This window comes from Mauremys reevesii, linkage group 3 (assembly GCF_016161935.1).
Source record: "Mauremys reevesii isolate NIE-2019 linkage group 3, ASM1616193v1, whole genome shotgun sequence".
In the NCBI taxonomy this organism is placed as follows: domain Eukaryota; kingdom Metazoa; phylum Chordata; order Testudines; family Geoemydidae; genus Mauremys; species Mauremys reevesii.
The window spans coordinates 151,408,311-151,414,577 of NC_052625.1; the positions used below are offsets into that span (position 1 = coordinate 151,408,311).

A 6,267-nucleotide genomic window follows, 5' to 3' on the forward strand; every position below is an offset into this window, starting at 1 on the left:
TATAAGGGTATGTCTACACTGCAGTCATGGGTGTGATTAGCAGCTCATGTAGACATACGCATGCTAGCTGTACTCTAGCTAGTTTGCTAAAAATGGAAGTGAGAATGCAGCAGCATGGGCTTAAGCACTGGCTGCACTCTGAGTACATTCCTGTGGGGAGGGTGTCTGGTAGCTTGTGTAGCCTGTGCTGAAGGGTCCCCACTGCTGTTTTTAACAAGCTAGCTAGAGTACAGCTAGCATGGGTACGTCTCCATGAACTGCAAATCATACCCAGGGCTTCAGTGAAGATGTACCCTCAGCAAGAGTTCTTCCTGCACTATAACCCCTATACTGCTGCTAAGTTGGGGACACTTTGGATTAGTTATGATTGAAAAATTGGGTACCATCATATGTCCTGTCCTTATAGGCAAGTTGTTCCTCTGCATTGCATCCATGTTTGCTGCCAGGAGTTTGCAAATGACACATAAGAGCACATGCTTATGGGCGGGAACAGAGGGAATTGTGGGTTTTTGACCCCAACCCTCCACAATTGCTTTAGAGTTGCAGAGGCATCCTGCAAAATCCAGCGACAATTTCTCTGGAAGTGGTGTGCTTGGAAGTGGTATGAAGGGCACTGGGATGTCTATTCACAGTGCAACGAGCTTTTGTGGCTATATTTGATGCAGTGTGACTATAGTACGCTGGTACATGTGACAGAGTGTGAAAGCACTGTCACTGGCATTCTGTCCACAGAACTTTTACCAGCACAACTTTCTGGTGTAGATGGAGCCTGTGACACTGTTGCCCATATTCTGCTGCTAGAACTGGGGACACTTAGGGTTAGTTGTTATTAACAAGTTGGCTCTGTAAATTAAGTGACAGATTTATTTAGCCTCCTGAAATTTCGCTAAATTTTAGGAGATGATATTAGTTTTGGGAGAACGCTACTACAGACTAATCACCTACTGTAAAAGACACTCAAGTGTGAGTTATGTAGAGGACTGGAAGGGATAGATAGATGGCAGGGATGTCCTGGAATGACAGTGACATGTATACATACGTTCCCTGGGTTACACAAATCCGACTTACAGAAAACCAGACTTATGGAAAAAGTTCCATAAGTTCTGTAAGCCTTTTTTTTTTTGCATTATTGTCAGAGATACGTTCCCGACTTACACAAAATGCGACTTACGCAAGGCATTCTGGAACAGAACGTTTGCGTAAGTCGGGGAGCTTCTGTATAGCAGCACAAAACCCCAGTGAATGTCTATCTGTCAGTCCAAAAGTTAGCAGGATTAAAGAAAGCACACAGCTTCTGTCCACACTGCGCAGTTCAAACAAACATTTCATCACAATCTCCAGTGAGAAAAAGAGCACTTTTTTGCAGAGTTGCACAGAAATAGGCACCCACCACAATACCAGAATTTTCTATTTTATGTGCCATTTATTTTCAATCAATGCAGGCATGCCTATGCCTGAAAGGCGAGCTTGGCCTGTAGTCTTCACCTGTGGGGAGTCCCAATCTCTGGTTTCTTGGCTTCTTCCCCTTTCTTGGCTGAATAAAGAGCACTGGGACGTCTTTGAAAAAGTAACTTCATTCACTGCAGATTTCTCATTTCCAGAGATCCCCAACTGGGCCTGCTCTGTGCTCCAATGCCATCCACACATGACACATCAAAGCCTGTTGAATTAATCATCTAGCATCACTTAGAGGGAACGGAGTTTTGAAAATGAGGCTATTTAAAATCTGCAAGGCCCTAAGCATCTGGTGACTCAGATGAGGTGCATTCCCATACAAAACTTGCCGAATTCATAGCAAGCACAATTAATCTTATTTCCCAAAGTTTGTATCCTCTTCTATCTACCTGTGTCTCACTTGCCTTTTATTTTATTATTTTTTTTTTGTATTGCACTCTGCTTTGCTAAAAGAGACCTAGCTTTAGAAGTGCTCCACTATGTTTGGCATATGTGCCTGGTAGCTGTTATAGTTTCCTTTTTAAATGAGTTTAGAAGCAAGGGGGAGAGAAAAAAAAGAAAAACAGCAAAACAAACAGAAACATGTAAACAAATGTCTTATTGAGGGTTGGCTGCTAGCTGAGACAGACTTTCCCGCTGGAGCCCAGCAGTATTTCCAACATGCTCTTGAGTACTATCCTTGGCATTCAAATTTAGCAAGAATTTACAAACCAGCAACTCTATGCATTACTGATACCCCACAAATTGCAACCCTGAATCACTGTCAAAAGCATCCAGCATAAATAAATCAAAGAGCAATGGCTAAGGCTGACATGGATGTAGACAATGAAAGGGCTTTTTCCCACCCTGAATAAAAATAACAATAGACAAAATATTTCCTGAAATGTTTATACAGTGTATCCCAGAAGACCCACACAATGAAAACAAAACATATCCTTGTGATTGGATGGATTTGATGCGCAAATGGTTAATAAAGAATGATTTATACAATTTTGAGGTCTTGAATTCATGTTGCATGAATAGTTATATACATAGCTCTTATGACTGTAAAACCTTATACACTGAGCTGAAATTTTACACTATTTGTTTAGCACTAATCATATGGTTAATGCTATACAAAACACAGAACTACAGTAAAAAAGCCCTTGCTCTGAGGATACTTAGAAGATGGGGCATACTGGGAAATCCAAAGGAGGGTATTATTTTATTATTTGTTATTAATAAAGTCAGTCACATCAAGTTGCTTCATATTACTGCTCAGCTGACTCATGAGGATCAGGGGCAGCTCTAGGCATTTTGCCGCCCCAAGCATGGCAGGCAGGCTGCCGCCCTTGCGGCGCCGGCAGAGCGACCCCTGTGGCTTGCCGCCCCAAGCACACATATCCCCCTGATGAGGATAGCCCCATTGATATTACTGGGACTTCTCTGATGATAAAGGCAAGCAGCATTTGGCTATGATATAGAGACAGGCATGGAGTTTAACCATGTGCGATTTTACATAATCTGTCATAACAGCTCTCATTATAATGTTGCAAACTTACGGTGTGAACAGTGCCTTATAAGGTTTATGGTGTGTGACTCCTTGTAGAGAATATTCCCCCTTCCACATCACACTCACTGTACACCACTCACAGGAAACCACAGAGACTGTTCCTTCCATGCACCCCCAGGATACAAATTGCTGTAAACTGGGCAGGGAGCTCAGCCCCTTTCAATGACCTGCTAAGCTCGATGTTAATGCATGCCAGATCATCCAACTGGTTGGTGTTACATGAGGCCTCCCCCGGCCCTCTGGGGAGCTAGGAAAGGATTGTATCTCGTGAATCCCCACTCAGCTGATGTGGTTCCATAGTTCCCTTGACTCTGGGCTTTGGCTAGATGCCACAATCTAGCCCTAAATCTGACATTTTCTCCCAGACCTGAATTTCAGGTAGTGATACATCTTCACATACCATATGTTGCATGGCTTCTTGATCTTCCCAGAATCCTTAGTTTGGTATTGAAAAAGTCTTGTCTCTCCTCAGTGACTATTTTCCTCCTTCATTGTTGATCTGAAAAGAGCAGGCAGTAAAGTCAAATGTGAGTGGTCAAAACCACTAACATGAAAATCTTTTTCATGCAGTCCCTGAGTTTGTTCCTGTGCTTTGACTTTTATGGTCATGGAATGGATTCCTGTGATGGGGAATCTGAGAGCTGAGAATTAAGAATCTGCAGGTCAGGTTGCATAATGTGACCTGGCCACTTCGAGCTCTATGTCCTTTGGAGTGTTATGTCACGTGATGTGTCCAGAAGAATTCTGCCCACCTTTCCCAGTTCTGTGTGTGTAAATGGCAGAGCTGCTGCAACCACAGTTAAATGTCTGTCAGCTAAAGAATAGCACTTTTAACAGCGCAGCAGCTGCTAGTTCATATAGGTTAGTTATACTGCAGCAACCACTATGACTGTTTCCTTGTGCTGCCCCTGTCAGTCTGTCTGGTTCCACCTGTTGTTCCTGGGTTTATATTTTGACTGTAAGCTTTTTAGGGCAGGGACTGTCTTTTTGTTCTGTGTTTATACAGTGCCCAGCACAATGGGGTCGTGGTCCATGACCGAGCAATGCTGCAATAATCATAATCATCATAATTAATGATACAACTAATAATTGCTCTGCCAGCAGTGGGTGGGATCTCACATGCTAAGGAGGAGCTTGAAACCACAACCTGGCTCCGAGGCAAGAGTGTAACCAAATGATCCATGATGAAGATATACATTTTCTTGCGTAATTGGTGCTGCGAGAACACCCTTGGCAATCCACACCATATTCAAACACCTATGATGTAAGAATTTATAGGAATGAGCCTGGTGACGAGATTGGTTTTGCCACATTTATTTCATGCCACATTGGTGTATTTTTTCTTTTAGTTTATTTACTTTGGCTTCATCACACTCAGATGATCATCTGTCTTTTTGTACTGATGAAATATATGGATCTTCCAGCATTTACCACATGCGCTTGTCCTAACATATGATCCCAGAGTTATTGGATACAGGCCGCAGCTCTCTAGCTGGGTGGTCAGGTTTGTTCATTTAACCGACTGAGCATTGCAAAATCAGGCTCTCTACCAAAAGTGAGTCCAGGACCCAATTTGTCCAATTTAAGATATATGGAAGTAAATCTGATAGACTGTACATACTGTTAAGCATTTCAGTTTCACAGCCACAGAAAATCCCAGTCAGTAAATGGCAACCTTTCAAAGAATGAATAAGAAACCACAGCAGGATTGAAACTGCAAATAAGCAAATTGTTTTACAGATTTAATCAGCCTCATGTGTTTATTATCAACAACTTCTAAAGGGATTTGTTACTGATGAAGAAGAGCAGCCAGCAGGAAATAGGGGCATACTGCAGTAATTTGAGAATTCTAATCAAGATGAGGAATGGGTATAAATTCTGTTCCTTTGATATCTGACCTCCTCATTTTATTAGGTAACAACTATTTATGTGCTCTGTTTCTTCGAGGTAACAGATTCGGTTGGATGCATTTTTGTTTTCTACTATCAGCTAAAAGAGAAAGTAATTATAACCTAAATTTGTAAAAGTTATTTTCAAATGAATGAATAACTTAATAAACAAATTAGTTGCACTCCAGCGGTGGGGAAAAATACCCTGTCAGGTGGTGATGATGTAGTGTCCCTCACAGTGTAAAAGGGAAGGCGCTAAGAGAAATACAGGACTATGCTGAAAATAATACTTCACATAAAAGAAATGTTCACAATTTGGCACATCAAAGGGGAATTAAAATAACATGAAATCTATTATTCTGACACAGTCTATAGTGTTCCAAGTCACACACAAACACTGTTAGAAACTGGATATACATCCTTTCTTCCCTGCATTGTATGAATAGATATAGTAACGTGGCAAAATAAATAAATAAATAAATAAATAAATAAATAAAAGCTCTAGCTGAACACAACTTAATTGTCCCTCAGTAATTTCCAAGAACTGACCACCAACTCCAGAGATCTCCAAAATGCAACAGTAGCTATTGTGTTCTTTCTTCCTTCCTCAGCAAAGAACAAAACTGCAGCGTAAGTTGTTCAGAACTGTCAGGACCTGTAATGTGGGCAGTCTGACCTAACGCTCACAGCCAGAAGTAGAGTCAGGGTCAGCAGTCACACCGAGGGTCACAGCCAGAGTTAGAAGTCACCTCAAGGGTTAAACCAGAGTTGGAGCCAGAGGTCACATCGGGGTCAGAGCTGAAGTCAGAGTTAGAAGCCATGCCAAGGGTCAAACTGGACTCAGAGTCACACCAAGGGCCAAGCCATAGTCGATAACTGGAGTTAGGGCAAGGAGCTGGAATAAGGCACAAGTCAAGGCAACAGAAAAATGAGTGGGAACCAGAACTTGATCTCAGAGTTCTAGTCAGCAATAGATCTACTAACTAGTTGCTCAGACAAGGGGTGGGGCAGGAACAGGAAGCTTTATGCAAAGAGGTGCTAATCAAGAGTCTGCTGCTAGTCAGCTGATCATGCTGAGTCAGCAGGTGTAGCCCCTCTTTGAGGGGTATTAGTTGCAGTTCCTCCAGCTGGCTTTGCAGTGTGGTGATGCAGAGAAGTAAGGCTCTTGCTTTGCAGCCCAGTTTGGCCAGGTATTGACACCCATAGTGCTTGACAAGAAAGCTGCTGTTTTTCTTTTCTTCTTGATGTTTTTTGCATTAATTGTTACTCAATCCTGTAGAGAAATCAAAGCCTCCTGTTAACACGAAAGGGAAAAAAAATGTGAACTATCTTTTATGCCCCTTTTAATAACCTGGTGAGTTACTGAGCCAC

At 42.1% G+C, this 6,267-nt stretch overlaps 1 long non-coding RNA gene across 1 annotated transcript; it reads right to left on the reverse strand.

Moving 5' to 3' along the window:
• Nucleotides 1-1,403: 1,403 nt before the first annotated feature.
• On the reverse strand, nt 1,404-5,874 carry LOC120402307. The gene is made up of 3 exons (XR_005597132.1): nt 5,446-5,874; nt 3,408-3,506; nt 1,404-1,660 (listed from the first exon to the last, which is right to left on the reverse strand). It is a non-coding gene; the product is annotated as an uncharacterized LOC120402307 (long non-coding RNA).
• Nucleotides 5,875-6,267: the final 393 nt, after the last annotated feature.